The following is a 14,641-nucleotide window of genomic DNA, read 5'->3' as shown; positions in this document are numbered from 1 at the left end:
CACATTTCCCAGAGTCACTGTCCTTTGTAGCAGAAGGGTACTGAATGGCTTGGCTACCAGTAGATTTGCTCTCTCCAAACTGATTGCACACTAACAGGTAGCTGTCTGGCATTGCAGTCTTCCACAGAGCTATTACCACTCTCTTCTGAACTGTCAAAGCAGGTGTAATTCTGGTATTGCTGTGCTTCAGGGTGCAGGGAAAGCAATTTGCAAAGTTCCGTAAAAGTGGCCTTATGCATGCAGAAGTTTTGTAGCTGCTAGCGATTGTTCCATGCCTGCAGAATAATGCAATCCCACCAACCTGAGCTTGTTTCCAAGCATCAGAAATCGGTGCTCCATGTCTAAAACATCAAGTGCAGCTGGCATCTCCTAGTTCCTCCTCTCCAGTGATCCACATTCATATATGTCCTCATCAGAGTCTTCATCGTTCTGAAGGTTGCTTCGGCTCTGCACATACCACCGCACAATACGTGAGGTGCTCACAATATTTGCCACAACAGTTTGAAGTTGCATGGGTTCCATGTTAGCCTGGCAATGGTGTCTGCATGAATACCCGGTATAAAAGAGGGCACAAACACACTTTTTACCATTGCTTTCTGAATGAGGGGAGGGGAGGAGATAAGTGCACTATGGGAATATGACCGCGCATACCCAGAACCACCCACAGCACTTTTTTGTCCCATCAGATGCTGGGAGCTTAACCCACAATGCAAGGGGGCAGCAGAATCTGTGGGGAATATTGCCTGGTGCCCACAAGGCACTACTGACGAAGTCAAAGCTGCCCACCCTACCAGGGAAACACGCTATCAACTTCATGTGCCAGTGGGGACATGCACCCTCAACTTTACAAAATCAGGTGCTAAGAGCCAACCTCAACAAATTCAACCTAATCTCCTAGGCTTAGGCTACATGTCAGAGAAATGTTGGGGAAAAGATATGCAATTGCAATTTGCGTTATCTTTTCCCGCTTTTCTGTTGGGAGGGGTTTTTCCAAAAATTGACCTGTCTATACAGTGGTAAATTGCAGAAAAATCTCTTCTGTCAAGCCATCCGTTCTTCCTCATCTAACGAGGTTTACAGGGATGGCAACAGAACAAGTCCACTTTGCCAGAAGTGTTGTTGGACATGGCAGACCTTTTCCGAGAGACCTCTGGTATCCTGGGAAAAGGGCTGTAGTATAGCCATAGCCTAAGTGTAGAAGTACCCTAGGTCACATAGCATTATCTCTACTTCCTCACTAGATGTCTGAAACTCTTTAAACATGAGCCTAATGAAAGGATCAACACAGGCAAGCGATATACTTCTAATGTCACAGTTCAGACAAAATCACTGGTGCCAACATTTGAGGCACCTGAATCAGAAAACACAATCAGAAAACAAACCTTACTATCTGGAACTGGTGGTGAGGTATCTCGTATCTGCATCAGACAGAGAAGACAACCCAACTATTAGTTTTGGAAGAACTACAATGTTAAGATGGCTGTAGAAAAATATCACAACTGCATGGAATAAAATTACTCAGAGTATCCTGAATGGTGTTTGGAAAAAAGCTATTGTTCGTGATTTTCGTAGTTCTGCGGGTGAAGTGAAAGACATTCAAATTTTATCATGTGACTGGCAACTCCAGCAGGATTCAATGAGATGGACACAGATGATGTTCAAGACCTGTTATTGTCACAGTGAAGAATTGACTAATGAAGAATTAATTCAGCTGGGTGCAGAAAGGTTATCAGAAAAGGAGGAAGAGGAATTGGAAAAAACACAAAAAATCTGCACACAAACAGTCAAAAGTCTTCAGTGCATTGGAGGCAGTCACAGAAATTCTTGGTGACAATGACCCAAACTTAGAACAGAATTCAGCATGCAAGAGACAAAGTCATGAGGCTATTTGATGATACCAGGAGTTGTACGACAGGAAAAAGAGGGCTGCAGTACAATCTTCAATTCTATCACTTTTTCCAACCCTCACCCGCATCAGCTCTTCCTAAACCCTCATCACCGTCAGCTGATCCTCAACCCTCACCCTCAAAGGCTGAAGAAAAAACCCCAATTAAGGAGGCTGAAGTCACTACGAAACTATTTCCAATGATGACACAGATGATCCCATGCAACTCCCATTAACACCACCATCTTCACCACTAAGAACTGACTAGCGGTAATAAATGTCATAAAAAGCAATAAAGTAGCATGGTTCTTATTTTTATGATTGTATAATATTGTAATATACATGGGGAAAATATTGGGGTTTTTTGGGAACTGGGAATCAGTCAGAATTTTTAACATTGAAACTAATGGGAATTTTATTTTCAAATTATGAATTTTCACCTTACAAACAGTTTTCATGGGATGAATTACGTTCGTAAATCAAGTGAGAAATGTATAGTAATGTGCAGAATGTTGGGGACCACATGTTGAACTAATGGATTTAAGCCTATTCTAAACCCAAGAGAGACAAAAATAGAAAGTCAATTGCTGGAAATGAGAGGCATATAATTAAGATTATGGATAGCAAGTGTGCAGTCCTGATCTAGAAGCTCAAATGCATGATCTCCCAGAAACCTGTGTCAGAAACTTACGAAATGGAAGCACCTTAATAGCAAGGAAGATGGTAGAACAAGTAGTTGAGACATATGTCTGAACTAATTAGAGAGAGACAGATGGGAGATCCTACAGAATGCAAAGGCCAAGACCTAGTTAAACTCAGATTAACTCCCTCTTGTGCCTATCTGTAAGAAACAATACTTGTACGTGCTTTGGATTTGGGGGGATAACTACATTTATCACAGCTAAGAAAGTGCTTGGAAACATTTCTTTTAGGGACAGTCCTTAGGATGGAGTAGTTATTACAATAGGGGATTTCCCAGGTTCTTCCCACCTTCTCATCTGTGTTGAAGATGGGCTACATCCACTCTGATTCCATTTGCACTGATATCAGACTCCCATCTCTGTATCCCTGTTTTTACTTCAGCATCTGAGGAAGTGGGTTGTATATCACAAAAGCTTATGCCACAGCACCCTGATAAATTTGTTAACCTTTAAAGTGCCAGTAGACTTGTTTTTTTAGAGATGTTCTGAGAGATTCTATGCCTTAGAGTTTATACTTAGGATTAAAGTAATCAGATGTGAAGTCACACTAGACAAATGTCTTGTGTGGGCTAAAGACAATAAAACCTCTGGCTCTAGAAAAAGTTATAAACCTAGAATCCAGAAAAAGACATCTCCTAAAAATGACTGGTCTAACAACTAAGTGTGAGGTCTCTCAACAGCATTAGAAATTTTTAAGAACAAAGGCAACATTTAAACAGGAACACAAATAAATTATAAGAAGAATAATTTGCTCTTACAAGCAATGACACACTAAAGTAATATATCTATATTTTATATGTTCTCTAGTGGAGGTGCTGAGTGCTAATGAACCAGACTGTAAATTCTGTATGCAATGGAAACCAACACAGCTCAGCACCCTCAGCATGCCTAGTTCCAGTGTCTATGTTGTTATCTGAGTTATTGCAATAAAAATAAAACATGAACGATAAATAATTTTGTCACAGTACTTGTAGCATAAGGAATTGAAGGATGTATTGCAAATTCTAAAGATAACGTTAATTTGCTACTTGTGGCAAAACTGAAAAGATTGAGAGCAACTGCTGTAAATAACAAATTTGTTCCAATCCAAAAAAAGATCAATAGGAAAGCTATTCCAGAGCCTGGATCCAAAGCAATAAATATCTACATCTCTAAAGAACATGACACTGGATTGCAGGCTCTCCAATAAAATAAGAACACACTGTAGTTCTCAATAGACATTAGTGTACTGGAGAATAATAACCAATTTCTTTAGCACAATTTCAGTCCATTCATCCCCTGAACAAACAAAATGAATCAATCTTGGGCAAATGAAGTAAAAACAGGATACTGTGCTTTAAACACATCCTGCAAACAAGTAAGTAAAGAAAAGATGTGTGAGCAAAGATGATTAATGACCCATCTGCCAACCAGTACCTGGAATGAACCAATGTAAGGCAGCACATGGAAAGTCTGCAGAGCTGGAGGCAGTGAATGGAGACAAAAATGTTACAATAATTGTGTGTACAACTGTTAACATATCATACTTCATACTGATTTTCAACAGAATGTGCTGATTTTTATTCTGGCTTTGCTAAATATGTACATTTATTTGCATTGCAGTCTTCATCAAACCAGGCTGGATGGAACCAAGCATCCTTATTTCACAGCAAAAGGTGAGTTGCTGTGAATCTGCATTGTAATAAGGGACACTTTGTGCAGTTTAGTTAGCACAGAGATAGTAGAGGAAGTGTTTCTGCACATTGATTTAATTTTTTCAAGGAATAATAGAGAATTTCATGTAAAAGTTCTGGCACATGAAACAGCATTACAAGCATTATTTTTAATTATACCTAAATTTTCTTATGTCCCCTTTGCAGTGGGATATGAGGTCTGTACCACTTTTCCCTCATTTCTGAAAGCTGACTCAGCATTGATTAAATGTGTTGGATGGACATCTTTGGAAGCCTGCATTCTCTAGTTATCCACAGAAGAAGTCAAATCCTCATTTTTATCCATAGGCAAAACAGTGACTTTTCCCCTCACTTCCCTATCAATGTACATTCCATTCTGATTTGCAGAAAACACATTCACTTTGTTAGAGGCTAGTTCAGTGCCATAGGCCAATCAGTTTTTGGCCTGTCTGCTGAGACTAACATAACAACTAGTACCAGCCATGTTGGTCCATTTTGTGATGTGCCCAGGGCACTTAGGCACCAATCCTGCAATTTGTTTTATATAGAAGCATATGTGCTGGTACTAAGAGTGTGGGTGGAGCTGTAGTACCCCTGGGCTTGAAGTAGTTTCCATTATACACGGGTTTACAATTTTCTTGTATGCACTCCCACGATATAAATTGTTCCGGCATCTCTGTATGGAAGGATTGATGCACCTACCCCGCAGCCCCATTTGACTTCACAGCTTCACTTAGTGCAGTGATCCAGCTGTGTACAATAAATTGCTGGATGGACCTCTTGACAGTAAGAGCTGGATAAAGATAGTGATGGGTGAATAAATTCCATTAAGACTGAAGGGGTTACATAGCAACACTGGGCTCAAATGACACAGCCCAGTTGTACCTGCTGAGCATGCTCCAGATGCAGACGGAGCTTAAAAGAAGGCCAGACCTCTCAGAAAGGAACTGGCAAGGCAGCTCCTGGGAAGGTATGCTGCAGCATCTCCTCTGCAAAAAGACGACCTCGTTAGCTAGGCCCAGACAGACTGAAGATGCTGTTGATATCTTTCCCTCAGTACCTTTTGCTACAGACTGCAAAGCATGGATGATGAAGTTGGGGGGCTGGAAGTAGCTCAGAGAGGATAGCTGTAAGATGCTGTGGGTGCCTCACCTTTGGAAATCCCCACAGGGCGCTGGGACGGATCCCCTTACTCTGCAATATGGAGGAACTGAGCCCTTAACCACTAGGTTAGTGGTTCTCAAGCCTTTTTAGTGGACTGCTAGAGAATTGCTGAGGGGTCTCGGTGGACCACTTAATGATCTTTCCAAATGTAGTTTGTACCGTTAGCCAACTACTGTAGCGCACTTTGGATAAAAGTGTCACGTTAAAAACACTTAATGTTTTTGTTCTACAGATAAAAGTGCACAACTCATATTTTAGCATCAGCAGAGGTGTCTCCCCTGCCTCAGCAATCAGAGTCGAGGCTGGGAAGGAAGCTGGAGCTGGGGAAAGTCACTTCTTTCTCTGGCTGCTGCAGTCCTGCACATCCCAAATTCCCCCACCTCTCTTCTCAACTCACTGGCTGCACACCTACCTCCTATTGCTCCCTCCATCTTACCCAACTGCCTCCTCCCACCTATTCCCTCCAAGGCCACCACCTCACCTTATATTTGCATCTTCTCCAGCATCCAGGCACTGAATTAGAAGAATCGTGCCTGTGAGCGACTAAATAGGTGTGCAGCCCTTTATTCTCTTGTCTGTGGCTGCCCACCCATGCAGCTTACAAGCAACTATCTACAGACCACTCGAATGGAGCCCATGGAGTGGATCACAGTTTGAGAACCCCTGCACTAGCTGATGCTTCCAGCAGGCACCAGTCATTACAAGGACGTCCAACTCTATTCACAGAAACTACTCGGCCATCCATAAATGGTAGCAACTTGCAGTCACTACCAACCCCAAAGTTTCAGAGCTCCGACCTAGATGTGAAAGATTCCAAACCCAATCTCCTGAGTCTGCTAGTCCACACAACTGTCAGCTCTTCAGTCTGTGCCAGTACATTTATGCAGCAAACAATTTTAAGTGGTGTTTTAAGGAAAAATATATACCACTGGCTCCAATCAACAAAGCATTTAAGCAGAGGAGAAATCTTGTCTCTGTTCCCAAACACTTATACTGAATTGGAATAAAAACAACACCACAGTTGTCTGGTGCAGCAAATTATTCCCCACTGTTCAGTCAAGGAATGCGAGTCTCCCTCCATTTGGCACCAGCTAGAGAATCTGGGTCCAGCTTCTCAGTTACATGCAAATCTCTGTGTATAATCTGTCATGGAAACCTGATACAGCTTTTATCTCACCTTAGCTTCCTGAAAAGGAAAGAAAAGAAAGGCACTTTTGTCTTGACAACTAATTATTAGCTTCTTAAATTATGTTTCTTTCATTGCCAAACTCTAATGAAAACACCAATTGTAGATATGCCTGTAGATTCCAGTTCTGTAACTCTAGCAAGCCCCTTCTGTGAAGCAACATACAAATGCAGGTTCAAATCCTCTCCTCTGATACATTTGGTGCAACCGCATCTCAGAAAGCCTTGCAAACATTAAGTTTCATGACATTCCTGAGAAGAAGGTATCACTCCTATTTTGCAGTTTCTATTTTATTTTCCTATTTTACAGCAAGACAGTGATAGAGCTGAGAAAATACACAGGCATTGCTGTTCTTGGTTCCTTGTTATAATTGCTAATCTGACAACTTTCCTTCTGAAGGGACTATAAAATCATGGGACTGTACTAGACTCCCATTCCTCATTTATTAATCTTTTAAAGAGCTGGCTTTCTACTTTTATTTGGGAACAGCAGCCACACGACATCACAGTGAGCTGCAGCAGAGTCAAAAGTCAGAATATTTGGTGTTCACCAATGAATGCTATAGCTAAGACTGAAAGAGGACTCCACTGTTTCAAGTTCCAGTCTAAAAGTTATCATGAAGTAGTTCAGGCACTTTTAAGTGTGGTTGGGAACTTCCAGAATAAATCCCGGAATCATACCTGGTCATTGTCTTGATAATACAGTGGATGAGGGTAATGTTTTCCTTCAACTTTCAAAATCTTATGCTCAGCAGCATCTCTCTAGATATAGCATGAATAACCGAGCTGTGCAGAATTGGGTTCTGTAATTCAGAAGAGAAAAAGATTAGTATGAAGAAATAATGCCACAGAAAATAGTAAAAGAATTCCCATAGCCCCCGTGTATGGAAATTCCTGTTAAATGGAAGGTTAAATTCAGAACTATTTTTGCTGTTAAAAGAAAATACAAAAAGTGTGATATCACATGTCAAATAAAAGGTGCCCTACCATAAATATTTGGTTTATCTGAACAACTGTCAAAAAGTGAATTTATAGATTACGCTTCAATTGTCTCTTTTACTCTTAGCACCTTTGGCCTTTCCTTTTATTCAGCTTTCTACTCCCTGGAAAGCTTACATTCTTTCTGTGTCCATATAACTGTTAGTCTTTAACAGCTATCTAGTCATTCTATCTTATTGGTCCTTTTACCACATAGATGAGACAAGAATTTCAGGGCTTTGCTGTGGGATAATCAGATAAGCATCATCTCAGACACTGACAATAGCTAGCAAGATAATCTATGTGAAAACATACAGGGGTAACAAATAACATGATTAGCTACAAATTTCATAGCCACAAGTGTATCTACTTTAACATATAAAACTCATGGTTTTTTTCTATTGGCCAGAAGAAAACTAAAAATTGAAATGGCACCAAATAGCAATATGCGCAGAGAATGGAAGCTCCCGTTTGCAAAGAATTTCAAAATTTTGAAACTGTTTTGTTCCAAATTGAAGCAAAGCTTGAAAAAGACAATATTCTCCATAAATTAAAATGTAGAATAAAAACTGGGGTGAGGATCATTAGAAATATTTCATTTAGACAAAAACAAAATATTTTGTTTCCCTGTTGACTTTTAAAGCTTGTATTCTATTATACCATGTTATATTTAGTTCATAATAGAATATGCACATTTTTTAAAGTTTGAAATGAAGAGTCATTTCAAAATGAAAAAAAATGTTTCATTCCTTAAAGGTCAAAACAATACTCTGTTGAAATCAACTAGATTTTATAGTGTTTTGATTTGGTAGAACTGCATATTCCAATAGAATATAGTTCCATCAAAGTTTCTTCAACCAGTTCTACCTAGCAACACATCAGTAGTATATGAAACTACCAGCATATATATAGGCTGGACACATGAGAGGTATTACATGACAGATGATATGAGCAAAACTACTCCTGGAATCATGCTCCACTGGTTTCAATATAGTTCCACCCAAGGTAAATTTGACAAGCTAAAAGTAATGAGGACAGAAGTAACTTTTGCAGCTTCACCTGAGCACCGCTTTTCCATTTGCAGCAGCTGCAGCTTGTACCAGTCCCACTGTCCTTTCCATGCACATACACTTGCCACAAATACTCTCTAAACATGGATGCTCTGTTTTCCCTCTCAAGCATTCCATATTCTCTGTGTCTCAGTCCCACTGAAAATAATGTGCTACTGATACTGTTCCCTGGCCATACCAGCCATTCTCACACAGTCACTGTGACAGGATTAGGCTGCAGAACTAGCTTAGAAGGGGAGAGAAGCAGCTCTAAAACACAGTAATTGACCTTGGCTAATTAGGAGTTCTCAGGCAGAGCAGAAGCAGCCAGAATGGGGCTGCTATAAATCCATCAGGGCCAACTGATCTCACCTGAGGCTGCCACTGGACCCTTTAAAAAAGCTTTCTGCAGTAGGGAACATGGTAGAGTGTGAAAGAGAAGGCTGGAGAGAGAGAAAAAATATGAAAGAATTTAAATAGAAAGTCAGCATTGCCAGAGGCTAAATCTATACTAGGTAAAATAAGTCAACCACAGATACACAATTCTAGCTACAGCAATTGTGTAGCTAAAATAGAAATATCTGCACTCAGCTATCTTGGCTGGCCATACTGGGGACGGCTGATGGGAGAGTTTCTCCTGTCAACCTTCCTTACTCCTTGCATCTCATGAGGAGTACAGGGATTGACTGAAACCCATCAGAGGTCAGTTTCATGCATCCATACAAAGTCAAACCCTGGAAGATGAACCCTAATATCCAACCTAAGCCTCCCCCTTAATATATAGCTCATCATTTGTTAATAAAAGTATCTTGATTGGTTAAATAGTTGTACCAGTTAACAATTAAATAAGAATATTTTATATCACGTGCAACAAAGCCAAGAAGGAACATTAAAGAGATACTTGTGGCTTATGAGCCACAGTCGAAGTATCACTGTCTGATGTTTCTTCTGAGAAAGTAAGTTTTACCCACAAAATACTAAGGAACACAGAATGAGAAGATTGGCGCTTCTTAGGTCATGGCATCCATCCATCCTCCCTTCTGCCAGTCTATGTGGATATTAAAGACCTAACGGTCCTATTGAAATTCTTAGAAGATATAGCAGGTGACATTAGCCAATGTTCCATTTATCAATCTAAAGCAGGGCATGAACTGCTGAGTTCATAATAATAGCTGTGCTTGCCTGTGCCATACTGCATTAATTATTTTGTGGAATGCTTGTGGAGGATGGCCGTGACTGCAAAAGACCCTGCAAATGCATATTACGCTTTATTTGAGCTGTTAGATGAATTTCAGCATTATGCTCTATATTTTGCTCGTCTTTTGTTTGTGACTTGCCAAGTGACAGTTGTACAGCACTTAATACTAAAGATTTGTTTCCCCAATTTCTCACAGACCTTATTTTAAAAGAACACGTAAGTGTAGTATAAAGCTGTGCATAAGCCTCCAGGAACTTTGCACACACAAAGCGTTTCATGGAAGGAAGTCGGTTTTACCCACAAAAGCTCATGACCTAATAAATGAGTGAGTCTAAGATGCTACAGGATTGCTCATGTTTTGTATACAAAGAGGGAAAGAAAAGCATTCTTTCATAGCTCATTTAGCAGAATACAAATGAGAAAGGAGCTAATTTGGGGATAAGGAGTACAAGAATGACATAATAAAGAACAAATATGCAGGCAGGTGCAATGGATGTAAAGCTTAGCCCTTGGGAAGGATTATTTTAAGAGCTTCTCCTCCAACAACATGTCAAGCATAAGTGAAGTTGGACTTTAAAACAAGAGGCCAGTTCCTTTCCCGCAGCATGACAACATCTGAGAGAAAGTTAACTACTGCTATCAGAAATGTACTTGTTTGCAGAGTACACTCTACTGCATGTTTAAAAAATCAGATTAACCCTCAATCCCTCTCTCCTGCCCTGTCTCCACTCTGATAGAATTTGCTAGAATTTCCCCATGAAGCCTTGAGCTGAAGCCTGTATAAGTCAATACATTCCACACCTGCCCTCAGCTCCTCATCAAGCCCAGAAACCATAACAGCACTCATTATTGCATGACCTGCTTGCGTTATGGGTCAGGTGGTGAGAATACAGCTAAAAGTCAGACAATAGCTAATGACAAGGCAGGCAAACCTGCTGATGAGAAAGTCCTGATTGTGGGACAATGTATACAAAAGCCTGAGTCAAAAGCACCAAAGTTATTGCTTCCTAGTCCTGCCGTACTGAAAGTATGTAAAGATGGGGAGAGGGAAAAAAGGCAATAAGGCAAACGGGACTATACTGAGGGATTGCCTTTGAATGACTGAAAATTTAAACCTTCTTACAGCTACTGACTCCATTACAGCTGATTGCTTTGATGAAACCAAGTCTTTTCTGGGCAATTGTTGGTTTTACAGAGGTAAGTGGGATGTTCTGACAGCTCCCTGACCTCCTACAGAAGTGGTGTCCCATAGTAACTGAATGATCGCCACACTTGTGGTTGTCATCCTTCTGTATTTGCCACAGCACACCCCTCCCAACAATGCCCTCCCCATCCCCCACCACCAGGCACCCCCAGTCCCCCACCGGCGCAAACTGAATGTGGTGACTTACCAGAGCTGCCGCCACCTCAGGAGCAGGTGCTGCCCATACTGCGTTGGGAACCGAGCCATGGCTGCATCAGGGCCTGAGCCACACTGGCAAGAGCTGGGGCCAGTGCCATAACCCATGCAGGCAGGAACTGGGAACTGTGTGAGCCGCACTGGCAGGAGTCACACCAGCAGGGGCCAGGGCCTGCACAAGCCACCAGTGGGCAGACAGTGCTTACATGTGTGGCTCTGAGGAGCAGCATTGAAAGGCTCCAAGAGCTACATGTGGTGAGTGGAGAACATATTGCATACCATCGGTTCTATAGTGTTCGGCTTCCCTAAAAATTGCTCTTACCTCGGTGATGAAGACTACACTGCATGCAACTCCCAGGTTTTTTCTTGAAGCTTAACAATTTTCTTTTCTTAATGCAGTCAAGGCTATGTCTATACTACAGCAACCTGTCCACAGACGTTACTGTTGGACAATAGCTTCTGGCAAAAATTTTGTTGACAGATCGAGGCCAGACCACAAAGCAGATCAAGAGAGAGATCTGCCTGTCGGGAGAGGCATCCTGCTTCACTGGGGGACCAGCAGACCACTGTTGACAAAAGTGTTGCACTCTGTTAATTTACTGTTGACAGAACACCTTGGGAATGTGGAGGCAACGTGGGTTTTGTTAACAAAACATTAGTTTTGTCGACAAAAGTCTCTAGTGTAGACATGATCTGAGAATGCTGAGGTGGGGGAGGGTGAGTGCACAGGGGGAGCACGGATATGGGCTTCCAGATTTACTAATGATTTCTTCTGCGGCACAAACTCCAAAGAGACGTAGCCATGTGGATTCAGAAGGGCAACAACAGTAAGTCTCGGACTTTTAAAGGTGCCTCTGGCAGACAGGCCCCCAACTGCCATTGAATTTTCATAGTATTTGGGCACCTAATTTTTGAAGGTCCAAGTCCAAGGCCATCTCTTTTCTTCCCATCCCCATCTGCAGAAAATTAACTCAAAATCTAAAAAGAGATAAGCCCATGGTTTTCCTCTGTGTAACAATGAAACCATAGCTGAAAAAATAAACCAGTTTTCTTTTGTTTTAGAATGATTGCATTAAGCAGGTGGACTTAGAGTTTTGAAAATCATATTCAATGGCACAGAGATGCTTTTATGGAAGTTTTAATTCTTTTGAACAAATTTTCCTCCTCCTACATCCATGCAACCACAGAGTCTTTAGGAAAGTTAAGAGTAAGAAAAGGATTAATACTTTAATTAGTAAATTACAATGAAAGATTAACACAGGATCCTTGGACACTAAGGGAAATTTTGTCACCCATTACCTGGAAGTCCATGGTGGTTTAATTTAGTCAAGGGTGACAGAATTTGGCCCTTCGAATTCCTGCCCACAAGTACGAGACATCAAGAATTTGGGAAGGGATGATCAAGGGGCCACTGGACAAAGTGAGGAACAGAGAGGAAGAACAAGAAGTCCTGTGGCACCTTATAGACTAACAGATATTTTGGAGAGTAAGCTTTCATGGGCAAAGACCTGCTTTGTCAGATGCATAAGTCAAAACAGAATGTGTCTGTAATGCTGAAAAAGAAAGATTAAGGAATTCAGGGGTGAAACCCTCAGCCAGGAGTCATCGTTCAATCTTTGTAAGGTGCAGAAAATGCTCTTTTGTTGTTTGGTTGTTTAGGGGTTTGCTAAAATTGTTTATCCTAATTCTGAAGCTAGAAAGATGGATGAAAATATCCCTAATGAAAAGCGACTTGTTAGGAGACTAAGATTTAGCCTTTGGTTACCCAAGTTCCGGCTGTGGCTGGCATGCAAATAAAACGATGCTGGAGACTGAAATTTATAGGGAAGTTTTCAAGAGAGCCTCTGTTGGACAGATATTTCTATGTGTACCTGTGCAAATGCTTCAAACAGTTTAGCACGTGTTCACACAGCATAGGTGCTGGAATGAGAGGTGTGGGAAGCGCAGCAGCACCTCTGGCCTTGAAGGGGTGGCAGTTACACACATGGTTTAAAGTTTGGTTCAAAGGATTTCAGCACCTCCACCACATAAATTATTCCAGAACTCCTGTCATTCGGTGTTGGAATCTGTATCCCCGAAATCTATTGGATCCAGCACGCTACAAGCATGCTGTGATTACTCCACTTGGTAAACTTTGTTACGAACTTCCTTATTTTTGTTGTCCAATGGAGAGCAGGGCAGAAATCTTTTTTCCTCTGGTATTTAATTAGCTGCAGTTTCATGCAGGTCATGTGTGTTTATGAGCCCACTACTAGAAACTTACTCTTGCAATTTTTAAATGCATTGTTTTAACTGAACATTTCACATGGATATGCCTTCTTCCTCTCAGACTTTAACCACTTGAGGTGGACTCAAGATCCCACATAGAGGCCGTGTCTACACTAGCTCCAAACTTCGAAATGGCCATTCAAATGGCCATTTTGAAGTTTACTCATGAAGCGCTGAAATGCATATTCAGCGCTTCATTAGCATGCGGGAGGCCACGGCACTTTGAAATTGACACGCCTCGCCGCCGCTCGGCTCGTCCCGACGGGGCTCCTTTTCGAAAGGACCCCACCTACTTCGAAGTCCCCTTATTCCCATCAGCTCATGGGAATAAGGGGACTCCGAAGTAGGCGGGGTCCTTTCAAAAAGGAGCCCCATTGGGATGAGCCGCGCGGCGGCGAGGCGCGTCAATTTCAAAGTGCCGCGGTCACCCATATGTTAATGAAGCACTGAATATGCATTTCAGTGCTTCATTAGTAAACTTTGAAATGGCCATTTGCGTGGCCATTTCGAAGTTTGGGGCTAGTGTAGATGTAGCCATAATGTAAAAGTTATGTTTACAAGGTGAATTCAACTATTGCACTGAGGGCACATATCAATAATTGTGACTCTGTACAGTACACTCTCTTTACTATACGCAGTCAGGATCACATTCTGATCTGCCTGGGACTTTCAAAAGAGGCTATGAGAATTAGGTGCCCAAATCCCACAAAATGTTAACAGGCGTTAGGTGCTGAACTCAATTAGGCTTCCTTGAAAATCCCAGCTAACAGTTTTCTTTTTTTATTCCAGTGGAAATTGTATGCAGATGTAGCCAGAGCAGGGTTTATTAAATAATTATCTGATTAAATAAAAAGGGACAATTTTGTATGCCTTCAAAGCAAAGGCTTTGGGGTACAAGAGCCATAGGCCTGTTTTAATAGAAGATTTACCCCGCATTACTTGGGTCCTTCCATGCAGGAAGCTAAGGGTGAGGGTGTACAGTGCTCAGGGCAGGAGTTTAGGAATGTGGGGGCTCAGGGCAGGGGGCTGCAGGTATGGGTACGCAGGAATCAGGCCAAGGGGCTGGGAGGTGAGGGGGAGCTGAGGACAGGAGATGGGAGTACTGGAGTCAAGGCATGGGTTGGAGCCAGTGTTGGGGAGA

This window comes from Carettochelys insculpta, chromosome 5 (genome assembly GCF_033958435.1).
Source record: "Carettochelys insculpta isolate YL-2023 chromosome 5, ASM3395843v1, whole genome shotgun sequence".
NCBI lineage: Eukaryota > Metazoa > Chordata > Testudines > Carettochelyidae > Carettochelys > Carettochelys insculpta.
This window is presented reverse-complemented; position numbering follows the sequence as displayed.